The sequence below is a fragment of the Rhineura floridana genome, chromosome 9 (genome assembly GCF_030035675.1).
Source record: "Rhineura floridana isolate rRhiFlo1 chromosome 9, rRhiFlo1.hap2, whole genome shotgun sequence".
NCBI classification, from domain to species: Eukaryota; Metazoa; Chordata; class Lepidosauria; order Squamata; family Rhineuridae; genus Rhineura; species Rhineura floridana.
Window position 1 is genome coordinate 109,852,628 of NC_084488.1, and position 14,377 is coordinate 109,867,004.

Consider the following 14,377-nt stretch of genomic DNA (forward strand, 5'->3'; position numbering starts at 1 on the left):
AAGTTGAATATTGGGCAGCTTGCATATTTATTGATTTCTCTCATGTCTCCCCCTGCTCCGGGACTAAAGGCAGCGTACATGGGCCTCCTCTCTTTATTTTCACAACAACCTTGTGAAGTGGGTTAAGACTGAGTGAAAGTGACTGGCCCAAAGTCACTTAGGGAGCTGAGTTTGCACAGCCCCACTATGACTCTAACCCAGCCTTTCCCAACCAGTGTGCCTCCAGATGTTGTTGGACCACAACTCCCATCTTCCTGACCATTGGCAATGCTGGCTGAGGCTGATGGGAGTTGTGGTCCAACAACATCTGGAGTCACACTGGTTGGGAAAGGCTGCTCTAAGGAATCTTTTCCCTCCGGGTGTTGCTGAACTACCACTCCCATCATCCCTGACTATTGGCCATGCTTGCTGAGGCTGATGGGAGTTGTAGTTCAGAAATATTGGGGGGGCAAAGGTTCTCCACACTTGCTCTAACCCCCTCACCACACTGATGACTGAATGCACAGACAGCAAAGTGCAAAATCAAGATGATACCAGTAGTGGAAAAAGTCAAACTGGTTTAACTGTCATGGCTAATCACCAGGCTATTCCAGAATTCAATAGTCCTCTGTACGGGGTTTGCTGTGAATATCAATCAAGATTTCTCAAGCTGCTGAAAGCTGCTGCATGTGCTTTTATTAGCATTTTTATTACTCATTTGTTTATATAACATATGCCTTGCTTTTCTATATTAACATAAAGCATCTTACATGTTTTGTATACAAAGCAGTCAACAATAAAACACATGAAAAGAAAATTACCACTGAGGGGTAGTCAGCATTAAGAACAGAGGAAGAGCTCTGCTGGACCAAGGCAAAGGCCACTCGAGCTCAGCATCCTGTTTTCCCAGATGCCCATGGGAAGCCATAAGCAGGACTTGAGCACAAGGGCTTGTGATTCCCATCAACTGGCATTCAGAGGCATACTGCCTGGAGTTATTTTTAATAATCTAGCGGCATATAAATCTTGTTCTATAAATAAAATAAACAAACAGTGAAGGTAGAACATAGCCTTATCCTCCATGAATTTGTTTAATCCTCTTTTAAAGTAATTCAGTTGGTGGCCATCACTGCCTCTTGTGGATGTGAATCCCATAGTTTAACTTTGTGCTGTGTGAAATACTGTCTTTTGTCTGCCCTGAATCTTCCAATATTCAGCTTCATTGCATGTCACCAGATAATAGTATTATATTCACTAATAGGCAAAAAACCCATTGCAGTTTAAGGATGTACCTATAGGCAACAGATATTTCTATCAAACTTTAAAAAGCAGGGGAGGAGGGCAGGCTTGATCATTTGCATGCTTATTGAGTTCAGTAGGCTTTACTCCTGTGCAATCATGCTTAGGATAGGTAAAACTGACCAAGGGAAGGAGGGAGGGAGGAAGGGAGGGCTGGAGTGGGCAGGGAAGAAGGGAGAAGGAAGGGAGAGGAGAGAAGGAGGGGAAAGGCAGGTCTGATCATTTGCATGCCTATTGAGTTCAATGGGATTTACTCCCATGCAATCATGGTTAGGAGAGGTAAAACTGACCATGGAGGAGGGGAAAGGGAACGGAGAGAGGAGCAGAAGGAGGGGAGGGGGAAGGAGAGGATTCGAAGGGGAGAGGGGAGGGGATTGGAAGGGGGAGGGAAGGGGCAAGAGGGGATAGGAGGGAGGACAGGTTTGATCATTTGCATGCTTTCTGAGTTCGGTGGGATTTACTTCTGTGCAATCATGCTTAGGATAGGTGAAACTGACCTGGGGGAGGGGCAGGGAGGGGAGGAGGAGGGCAGGAAGGGGGAGGGGAGCAGATTGGATGGGTGGGCACTGGGCAGAGGGGAAGCCCCTTATTGTGAACAGTATCATTCTTCCTCAGGGTTTTCCTCACCTCTTTATTCTATAGCAGGCACATGTAGTCTTCCACCCAAATTTAAACCAAAGCTGTTCCTGGCCACATGCACACCAGGCCGTTATTTCACTTTAGGCAGTCATAGCTTCTCACAAAGAATCTTCGGAAGTGTAGTTAGTGAAAGTGCTGAGAGTTGCTAGGAGATGCCCTGTTCCCCTCACAGAGGTTCAATCAGCGGCTGTCTGTTAAACCCCTCTGGCCACTGGGGCTCTGTCAGGGGAAGATGAGTCTCCTTTTGGCACCCTTCACAAACTACACTTCCCAGGATTCTCTGGGGGAAGCCATGACTGTAAAAAGTGGAATAAAAGTCTGGTGTGGCTCCTTGATTAGCCAAGTCAAGCAGCTGTGAGTCTGGCTTTCAGAACACTGACAGTTGGTTCTTACTGAGCATGCCTGGCCTTATCATTGACTTCAATGCTAAATTTCTTAAATTAATTAAAAATCATCCAGGCATTTTTAAAACTTTTAAACTGCAGAAGATGAAGGTCAGTGTATGAGCACGTCAGTAATAGGATTACTGGTACTCTGTGAACATGGGTGATTTTTAATTAATTTCAACAAATTATGAGAACTCTGACAGAAAAAGGTCCAGCGGGGGGATCTGTTTTCCCCCCCCCTCTTTTTACACTTTGAACTCTCAGTTTTTTCTGACTGTTTTGTGCATCGCCATGAACATTTAGAAGGTTGTTAAGCAAGGGTTTCTTAGTTCAGGACTATACGTTTTGTATGGTTTTGTTTTGAAATGAGCTTATGGGAGGCATCAGAATGGCATGGGGGTATTTTCAATTTAACATTGCAGAATGCGAAAAATCCATGCTGGCTATAGTATACAGCCACTCTCGTGGCTGTATAATGAGAGGGAGAAAATCTTTTCTCCGTCCACTTTCTCCACACCATGCATTAGGATTGCATTAAACACACACATACACACACAAAGGGATTTTTAAATGGCTAACACAAAAAACAAGGAGTTTTTCTGGTTATAACCTAAATGGCAGCAATGTTGCTCGCTCATGGTTTTGACACTCACATGGGTGTGTCAGAACAAGGCTCCCCTCCTCCACCTACATGCTCACCCTCAGTGTGACTGGTATCGAGTGCTCCTTTACCTACAGACCTTCTTTGGTGTTGAGATCAGCAGAGGCGGCCTTTTTGGTAGTTCAGCCACCCTCAGAAACTCAGAGAGTGGTGGCCCAGGGGAGGGCATTCTCTGTGGCAGCCCCTAAGTTGTGAAACTTCCTTCCTTTTGGCAACTTCACTGTACAGTTTTCAGTGAATGCTGAAGACATGCCCCATGCCTTTTGACACCTGAAATGTATAGTTTTAGGACCCACCCCATTTTTTGTTATGTGTTTTTAATGATGTGTTTTAAAATAGTTGTGACCCCCCCCCCCGGACCTTTGGGTGAAGGGCGGGTAATAAATTTAAATAATAATAATAATAGCCCATTGATGATTGCTCACCGCCTCTGGCAACTCCAGAAGCAGGAATCAGGTTTCTCCAGAGGCAGGACACCTTCCACTGGGTGATTTCATTTACTGGGTCCTTAGCACTAATCCTTGGGATAAAGCAGCAATGCGTGGTGTTTGTGAAAGTGCTACACAGCAGAAAGCAAACTGTTCACAAATCCCCCCCTTTATAATATCTGACTTTCAGTAACAATCTACATGTCATAGTTTTCTATTTTTGATTTTATTTTATTATATGGGTATTGTTCAATATATGATGGGAACCACTTTTATAGTTCTTCACAGAAGTGAAAAGTAAAATGTTCAGAAAAAGCACCTGAGATCAAGTCAGAATGGTGAAGGATCACTTGATTGAACGCTTCCCCACAAAAAGGACTCCCTGCCTGTAAAAAGCTAATTATATCAGAGACAGCTAGGCCAGTCCAGCCTAGAACTCTTAATCCCTGAAATGCTGGCTTTCCACAGGAAAAGAGTGCTGGAAGAGCTCACACTTGACCCTCCACCTCAACTGTCCAAGGAGGGATTTGCCCTCCATACCTTTTCTCACTTCTATAGTTCCTTCCGGGAAGCTGTGATGGTAATTAAGCTGCATTGTAGTTCTGTGAGGCTGCCTCCCTTGACTTGATCATGAGATACCTTAGCAGAATTCTAAGCTTCTTCACAGGACAGATATACTGGCTTCAAATTAATGTATATTTTAAAATACTGATACGGCCTACAATGGACTTTGTTAAATTGGGCTGCACTTTGTTTCCTGGCCCTCTTCATAACTTACCTGCATCCATCTCTGCTTTCCCATCATGCAGTTTGATTGCAATAATGGCATGAATAAGCAACTGGTCTTTCACTGTGTCTGCAGAATTGAAGTGTTCTAAGAATTTCAATATAAGGTCCAAATAGAGTTTTAGCTGAGATCATTTTTATGTACGCAAGACATTTCCTACCCTATAATTATCATCAGCTAATGATTTAAAACGCCTATGCATCTACTGTCTAATGAAGAAAGCTTCTTAATTGCACCACTGGACAAGTGTAGTAATGCTTACATTACACTTCCCAAGGGATCTTCCAGGTGTCAGCTCGTGATGAAAGCAAAGCTTTGCTCAACAGCTACATTTTCACTAAATGGAGGCACATAGAGGTGTGTTTGCGTATAGACACTTGGCATGAACTTGGGTGGAGGGAATTGTGTTGGCTCTGAGAGGTGTTAGAATTACAGAACATTCCATCATTTACACTCTTGAAAAATTAACTCCCAAACTGCCATGCTCATCTTTATTTCTATTCTCTGCTTAACTGGGAACTCATGCTTTTTGCTTAGAATGTGGGACAAAACTGGGCAACAGCAGACCTTTGTGTTTTAAAAAACTGAGAGCAGCTATTGTTTCTTTGTCCCAGAGGCCTAAGTGAACAAGCTGAGGCTTTAACACCTAGCAGAGACTTACTTAGTTCCATCTTGGAACTGAGTGTAAAAGATTAACTGACCTTATGGGTACAATATCTAGCCTCTTTGTTCCTGGTCCTCCATTCTTCTGCGTTGTGCAATCCCTTGCCTGATTAAGAGTCCTGGAGAACTAAAAAGCTACAACTATTTTGCGTCAAATTTTGGTTGGTCTTAGTAAAGGTACTGCCAACTATGAATTTTGGAGTTGTTGTTTTTCCTTACGGGCCAGCATTGTTACCTTTGCTTCGCTTTGTTGGTTTTGAGAAACGAAGATTGTCTCGACTAGGATTATATAGTGTGAATGTTATTTAGCCCAGATTTTTTAACACATTGAATATTTCACATTGTAGCAATGGGAATAGTAAGAGAGACTATGGACTTCTGTCTATAACCTCAACCAGAGCTTGGAAAAGTTACTTTTTTTGAACTACAACTCCCACCAGCCCCGGCCAGCATGGCGCTGGCTGGGGCTGATGGGAGTTGTAGTTCAAAAAAAGTAACTTTTCCAAGCTCTGACCTCAACCTGTTTTCCTCATTGGCTTGTTATGTATTTGCAGTTCCTCTCAGTGCTATGCATGCATTATGCTTACAAGCCCTATCAAGAGCCATAAGGATAGATTACACTATTCATTTGGCTACTACATTTTTTTCAACACTGTTCCTTAGTCGTGTCATAACTTGCTACTGCTGTGTATTTATTTAGGTCAGATGTGGCGAAACTTTGGCCTTGATGCTGTTGGACTAGAACTCCCATCATCCCTGGCCATAGGCCATGCTTGCTGGGGTTGATAGGAGTTGTAGTTGAGCAACATCTGGAGGGCTGAAGTTTCCCCACACCTGATTTAGGTATCAAATCTACCAGGGATCTCAGGAAGAGAAACAACAAAGTGTAATACGCACTAAACAGAAATCAAGTCCAAGCATACACCATGCTTGTTTAGACCTAGCCAGCAAAAGCCAGTGGTATTATAACACTTTTGGAGAATGCCCAGGTTCCATTTTTGGGGGGTAGGTTTTCAGGAGGAATTTTGGGATCATGCATAAGTTTATCTTCACCACATGGTCTTGCTCTGGACAAAATACAAGGGAGCAGGCCATATGAGATAGGCAGACTCCCAGTTTTTTTTTTTTTGCTTTATAGCTTTAAAGCATCAGCAACACTTCTCATTCCAGTCCAGCTTTTGCTATGGTTTGGGAACAGAAGTTGCCTTAGCAGAGGGATGGGGCATCATAGAATAGTAGAGTTGGAAGGGGCCTATAAGGCCATCAAGTCCAATTCAATGCAGGAATCCAAATCAAAGCATTCCCGACAGATGGCTGTCCAGCTGCCTCTTGAATGTTTCCAGTGTTGGAATCACTTTTGGTTAGAGGGCCAGATCTAAAAGTGGCCAGTCCTCTGCAGGCCTGCCCACCCGACATAATATTTTTATTTTATTTATTTAAAATCATTTATATACAGCTCAATATTTCAAAATCTCTTAAACATGTCCAAAAAACCCAACAAAATATCATTAAAACAAAAACACAACCTAAAACCTGTAAAACAGCAATATAAAGCACATAAAACCATATGAAAGTGAATAAAACAATTCTAGGGGATTCAAATATGTGAAACAGAGTCCAATCTTAAGGGTCAGGGACTGCCTAGGGAAAAAGATAAGTCTTTACAAGACATCTGAAGCAACTGATAGCTGCTGCTTCATGTGTGGCAGAGGGAAGGGCGTTCCCATCAGGCATGGAAAACTTCAGACCAAGTATGAGGAAGGGCTACAGCTCAGTGGTAGAACATCCGCCTTGCATGCAGAAGGTCGCAGGTTCAATCCCTGGCATCCCCTGTTAGGGCTAGGAGAGAATCCTGTCTCAAATCCTGGAGAGTCACTGCCAGTCAGTGTAGATAATACTGAACCAAATGGAGCAAGAGTCTGATTCAATATAAGGCAGCTTCCTGTGTTTCCTAAGTGCAAGGAAGAATCATGAATGCAGGATGACAGAAGAGGGTGCAAAATTCAAAACACACAAAAAAGACTTGGCGCACGCTCCTCATTCTTCCTTTGCAGGTGTGGCTTTAAGTTCTGAGCCATTGAATCATACACTGGATTGGTGAGCGTAGATCTAGCAGGCCTAATTACAGGTGGTCTGTTAGAGGGGAGGGAATGCAACCCTCTTGAGTCCCCAAAACTCCAATTAAGACAAAGGTTCTGTTGGTCAGGGGTTCTTTTCGATTCTGGTACAGGAACACAATTGTCCATGATGTGGTTGTGCACCCCTCTCCCTGAAGTAACGTATATTACTGTATATTACACCTGGTTGTAATATACAACCAGTATAGTATATTACAGTATAGTATATTACAACCAGTGTAGTATATTACACCTGGTTGGCCACTGTGAGAACAGGATGCTGGACTAGATGGGCCACTGGCCTGATCCAACAGGCTCTTCTTACGTTCTTATATGCAGTCTGAGGGTGCTCATGGAGCTGGAACAATCTTTAAATTCTCAGATGGCTTGAAGTACCTTTTACCAACTTCTGCTGGCTGAACAGATCCACCATGTGTATCTGGCCAGTTATGCAAGCCTTTGTTGCATCTAGACTGGACTACTGCAGTGCTCGCTATGGGAGCCTTCCTTTAAATATTGTTCAGGAACTGCAACTGGTGCAACATGTGGTGCCCAGAATGCTGGCGGGCGCATCAATCAGAGCCCATTATGTCAATTTTGTACCAACTGAACTGGATGCCCATTAGTTTCCAAGCCCAATTTAAAGTGCTGGCCTTGACCTTTTAAGGCAGTCTGGTACCAGGCTATTTGAAAGATTGCTTTCGCCCATATGAACTGAGTGGCTGCAGAGGTCTTGCTTTCAGACCTGCCTCCGCTGGCTATATGACTGGTGGTAACTGGTTGCAGGGCAAATTCAGACATCACAATAGTAGAACACACTCCATGGAGGAATCTCCTTTACCTCCCCTTGGGTGAAGTGGCAATAGCACAATCCTAGGCATATCTACTCAGAAGTAAGACCGATGAGTTAAATGGGCCTAACTCCCATATGCAGTAGCCTGAGACAGGTTTGTTTAAATAGGCATTTGTAGTTAAACAGGCTTTTTTGCTTTGTTCATTTTATAGTCTTAATTGTACATTGCTTTGAATGCATGCGTGCAGAAAAAGCAGTAGTAATAATATGAAATGAAGTAAATCTCCTTGGCCCATTTCTTACCCAGGATGCTATTTTAAATTACTCATACAAATAAGCTCACAAAGGGGATTGCTTTCCCATACCTAAAATTAGCCATTTGTGACATAAAAGGGATGGGGAAGGGACCATCCCTGCAAAAGCTTTCCTGATTGGTAACCTGCAGACAGTTCTTACTTGCTATAAGTGACCTGGCAAGTGGCTATTTATAAGCCTGCTTCAAAGTGGCACCAGGGTTTTTGGAAAGAGCACCACCAATTCTCCCTCCCCTTTAACCTAGAAAATGGCCTTTTGAGATCCCATAGAAGTTAACTCAGCCTAAATTGGATTTATATGAACCTCCAGTCTACTTCCTGGCACTTTGTAGCTTAATAATTATTGGGAACCATAGTTATTCTTTGGTGCTGCATATTTCTGTGATATCAACAGATATACGCTACAGGTTTTGGCATAATTTAGCTTGTAGCTGAACAGGAATGAAGAAGTCACCGGCTTATGATGGCCCCAAAACAGGAAGAGTGTTTTTCTTGTAAAAGTGTGTGTACCAGTCTAACTATCTCTAGCCTGTTCTGCACCTGCATTTCTGTTTTCTTTGTGAGAACATTTACCTAGCCTACAGGGTCTGTCCCGGCCAGCCGTGAGAGAAACACGTGTTGAATTCATTTCAGTTTGCTTTCTTTTCTCTGTTTGAACTTTAGAGTTTCATGGAAGGTTTTGCAGCTGGGATACATTATCATCTTAGAAAACTGTCTTCCAAGTAGCTCACACCAACACATAACAAGTAAAGAATGTCCACATTGTATGACTTTAGCAAATGCTGGGTTGTTGCAATTCAGCATCATGTGCACTATGAGCATACAGGTGCATGTACTGCACAACATGCCATCCAGTACACTGTGTGTATTATAGACAATTTTTGGAAATGCCCATGGCCTCAATCCAACTAAAGATACTCATGAGTGTGTTCCATTAGTTTCAATAGGACATAATGCAAGTCTAGCTGGATTGGGGGTCATGTTTATGTGTACACCTACCTGCAGATAGAAGTTTGCAACAAATGTGAAAACTTTACAACACTCAGAAACCAGTAGGAATGGTTTCAGTCTTAAGGAAATTCTAACTGTTCTAACTGAACAGTAGCTGTCGATTTAATTATAAACACCTTCTGCTGAGATTCTGGCCACTGGTTAGTTCTTAGAATTTAATTGGAGTGAAGCAAGGTGTATGGGACATGGTGGCTGCATTGTATTTGAGATGCAAAGGATTTCCAAGAAGAATGAGGAAGGACTACATTAGATTCAATCTCCTTATCATATTCACTGAAGTTAATCTGTTACTGAAATGATGAAGATAACCTGATTGTGGATCCAGAACATGTGTTCTTTATCAGGACTGGTAAAGTGCCAAGGACATGGCATAAGGGGTGGTGTTATAGCGTATAATTTCTTAATAGCATATGTTATGTCACATGGGGGACGAATTCTAGAAGAGTGGCTGTGTTAATGCTTGGCATTACTTTTTTATTTAAAACATTTCTCACCCACTCTTCATTGCAAATGCAATTCCAGAGCAGGTTACAAATTAAAATAAATCTGGATACACCACAGAACAGGAGTAGCATATGTGGCACTCATCAGATATTATGGGCTACAACTCCCATAATCCCTGACCTATGACATGCTGGCTAGAGATGATGGAAGCTGTAGCAAAAAAAAATGTGAAGGGCACCATGATGGTTACTGTGATGCCCCTGTAAATGTAATTACAGTAGGGCCCTGCTTTACGGCGATTCGCTTTACAATGATTCGCTAATACAGTGGTCTCAATTAGATGCAATTAGACTAAAGCCCCACTCATACGGCGCTTTTATGGCAGTTTTGGGGCATTGCGCGCCATTCTATTCAATGAGTTCCGCTTTACAGCGGTTTTCACTTTACAGTGGGGGTCCAGAACGTAATCTGCCCTATGAGTGGGGCCCTACTGTACTGTAAATATGGTAAGTGCAGGTTTATTAGAGTATGTGTGGTAAGTAGACTGAGTGAGAGGGGAGAGTACATGGGTTGGAATGTTGATGAGTGTTGTATGATGATTGGCTGAGCGTCTGGGTGTCAAGGTATAAATGGGAGGATGACAGTTGTGAGAGGCTTCGAGTGCTGACAGGGGTTTTTGGAGAGGGTGGTGGTTGGTTCTGCGTTTTGGAGGGGTGGATTGGATTTAGGCAGGTAGTGAGGCAGGTTATTTATGACTAAGAAATATAAAGAGTAACATCTTATGAAACCACACGCATGTTGACTGAACCTTTAAGCCCTGAGGTGGGACCATGACAGGTGGTAACCACAGGAGGGGTCCTGACAGGTGGTGGCATCAGGGGGTGTCCAGAGCAACCCAGGGCTGTAATCTTTGTAGGCACGGGGATGCAGGGGGGGTTGTGGCCTGTGGGTGCACCCAGACATGGCATAGCAGTGGGCCAGGAGGAGACTGGGACACAGTCTCGAGGCAATATTGTTTACAGAGAGTGTCAGGTGGTGGTGCCTAGCAGTGGGATCTTGAGAGATCTGTGCTAGGGCTGGTGAGAGAACCGTTAAGAGACCAGGACCCTGAGCTGGGACCATGACAGGTGGTGAACACGGGAGGGGTCCTGACAGTCAGGCCCTCCCTTAGCATGTGTGGGCCCAGGGCAAAAGCATAGTTGCCCCCCCCACATTCTTTCTCTATATATCCTTTCCTCCAGGCAGCGGTGGAGGCTTTGTATTTTGGCTGCTACTTTGTATTTTTTGGCTGCGGTTCCCTTTTTTGCATCCTTTGTTGTAGACTCGCTTAGCATTTCTTGCTGCGAGGTGTTCTCCTTCCCAGCTCGCTACCACGGCCGTCAAGAGACCACCGCTGCACCTCTTCCTCCCGGCTCATTTCTACGCTCCCCTCAGCTCACTACTGTGGCCATGAGGAGGACGCGGCTGCTGCTTTTATATGCAGATCGCCAAGTGCGGGGCCCCCCCAAAGCATGGGGCCCAGGGCAACTGCCCTGCTTCCCGGTGCCTAGGGGTGGCTCTGCTGACAGTTACCACTTTCACAAAAGTACTGAAAACAAGGCAGATAGTTACAACCAGCCAACTAAAACAAACATCAACACTGCCACTGAAGTGGGTAATTAACCAGGTCATCAGGTGGCATCAAAAGGTTAAAAGGATAGGTGCCAGTCAAATCTCAGAAGGAAGTTCCAAAGCTAGGATGCCACCACCAAGAAGTCCCTCTCTCCCATGTCCCCATATAGTGGGCCTCAGCTAAGGATGCCATAACGAAGACAATCTCCCTGGCAGAACTTAACATTCAGATAGGAGAAGGTGTTCTTTCAGGTATCCAGGTCCCAAGTTGTATAGGGATTTCTAAGTCTATATATTTTATTATTTATTTATTTATTTAAGCTTATATACCGCCCGACTAGCAACAGCTCTCTGGGCGGTGAACATTAAAAATACAATAAAAATAACACAAAACTGTACACAAAACTGTACAGTCTAAAATCAAAATATAATAATTTAGAATTAACAGGAATTAAAATGCCTCAGAGAAGAGAAAGGTTTTAACCTGGCGCCGAAAAGATGATAGTGTCGGCGCCAGGCGCACCTCCTCGGGGAGACCATTCCATAGTTCGGGGGCCACCACTGAGAAGGCCCTAGATCTTGTCACCACTCTCTGGGCTTCCCTATGAGTCGGAACCCGGAGGAGGGCCTTCGTAGTAGACCGTAGTGTACGGGCCGGTTCATATCGGGAGAGGCGTTCCGACAGATATCGTGGTCCCGCGCCGTATAAGGCTTTATAGGTAAGTACCAACACTTTGAATCTGGCCCGGAAGCATATATATGTTAGGGTTGCCAGGCTCAAGGCCTGAGAATGATTCTGTATCTTTAAGAGAAGAGACAATTCAGCCAAGTACAGGTTTTCTTGCAACATTGTAACACTTTTCAAGATACAGAAAACCTCTTGGAGGCTGGGCCTGTATCTTGAAAAGTTGTGCAGCGGGAAGGGAGAATTCCACCTTGTGGTTTTTCCCATTAGTGTTGCAAGAACACCTGCACTTGGCTGAATTGTCTCTTCTCTTAAAGATACAGAATCTTTCTCAGGCCCTGAGCATGGCAACCCTAATGTACCTTGAAACTGGTTTGGCATCATGTAGACTACCAAGGAATGTGTGAATCTGCCAATTTTCAGTTTTTCATTTGCATGCAATTTACATGCAGTTTTGCCTAATATGCACATTTATGCAAAGCAAGGCTCCCTAAAATAAGGCCTTTTCACTATGAAGTAACTTTTCATAATGTTATTTTAACTACTATATGCATATACATGTATATACAATGTATTCCAGTACCTGCATTTTAAAAATTTATTTATCAAAATGTATCTACTGCTTGATTGTAATAAAACCTCAAAGTGGTTTACAAATGAACAAAGCAGTTTGTACACATTACTTAGCCGGAGAACTGCATTACAAAATTTGGAGAAGTCCAAATTTCAGAGTGGCTATGTTTCGATTCTCATATTGTTTTGGAAAGTGCCAATTAGGTGGGTTCACCTTTAAATGCAAACTGAATTGAAATTCTTCTGTCTCTGGTATCCAGTGCAATTCTTCTAGAATTAGTGATATATGTTCATGGTAGGCCGCCCAGAGAGAAGCCACCAGAGTCTGCACTTGCTGCAGGTTCCAACTTTTATTTATTTATTTATTAAATTTATTAGTCGCCCATCTGGCTGGCTGTCCAGCCACTGTGGGCAACGTACAAAATAAAACATACAAATACATTAAAACATTAAAAATCTCAACAATAATAATAAAACCTAACCCACCCCAAAAGCCTGCCTGAAGAGCCAGGTCTTCAAGGCCCAGCGGAAGCTCATCATAGAGGGGGCATGATGGAGATCATTTGGGAGGGAATTCCACAAAGTGGGGGCCACAATTGAAAAAGCCCTCTCCCTAGTTCTCACCAGTCTAGCTGTTTTAACTGGTGGGATAGAGAGAAGGCCTTTTGAGGCTGGTCTTGTTGAGCGGCATCCCTAATGATGTTGGAGGCGCTCCTTCAGACAGACTGTGCTGAAACCGTATAGGATTTTAAAGGTCAGAACCAACACCTTGAATTGGGCCCGGAAAACAACCGGTAACCAGTGCAACGCCTTCAGCACTGGAGTGATGTGATCTCGCCGGCGGCTGCCTTTAATCAGGCGAGCTGCCACATTCTGTACCAGTTGCAGCTTCCGGACCGTTTTCAAGGGTAACCCCATGTAGAGCGCATTACAGTAGTCTAGGCGAGAGGAGACCAGGGCATGTACCACAGATGGGAACAGATGGTTGGGAAGGTAGGGGCGCAGCCTCCATATCAGATGGAGTTGATACAGCACCGTCTGGCTCACAGCCGAGACCTGAGCCTCCATGGACAGCTGGGAGTCAAGAATGACCCCCAGGCTGCAGACCTGGTCTTTCAGGGGCAATTGTACCCCATTGAGCACCAGGTCAACATTCCCCAACCTTCCCTTGTCTCCCACAAACAGTACCTCGGTTTTGTCAGGGTTCAACTTCAGCTTATTCCTTCCCATCCAGCCACTCACCGACTCCAGGCACTTGGATAGGGTTTCTACAGCCAACCTCGGTGAAGATTTGAATGAGAGATAGAGCTGCGTGTCATCCGCATACTGCAGCCCAAATCTTCTGATGATAGCCCCCAGTGGCTTTATATAGATGTTGAACAGCATCGGGGAGAGGATGGAGCCCTGTGGCACCCCACAAGTGAGAGGCCAAGGATCCGAAACCTCATCCTCCAATGCCACTCTCTGGTACCTACCAGAGAGGAAGGAACGGAACCACTGCAATACAGTGCCCCCTATGTCTAACCTCTTCAGGCGGTCCAGAAGGATACCGTGGTCAACGGTATCAAAAGCCCCTGAGAGATCCAGGAGGACAAGGAAGGTGCATTTGCCCCTATCCAATGCCCTCCTCATATCATCCACCAAGGCGACCAAGGCCGTTTCAGTCCCATGTCCAGGCCTGAAACCTGATTGAAATGGATCCAGATAACCAGCTTCCTCCAAATTCACTTGCAACTGCTTCGCCACCACCTGCTCAACCGCCTTGCTCAGGAATGGCAGATTTGAGACTGGGCGAAAGTTGTTCAGATCTTGGGGATCCAAGGAGGGCTTCTTTAGAATTGGTTTTATCACTGCCTCCTTGAGAGCTGATGGCATTACTCCCTCTTCCAGGGACATATTTACCACCATCTTGATCCCCTCGCCCAGTCTATCCTTGCAGCTCATAGTGAGCCACGGCGGGCAAGGGTCGAGTAAGCAAGTGGATGGC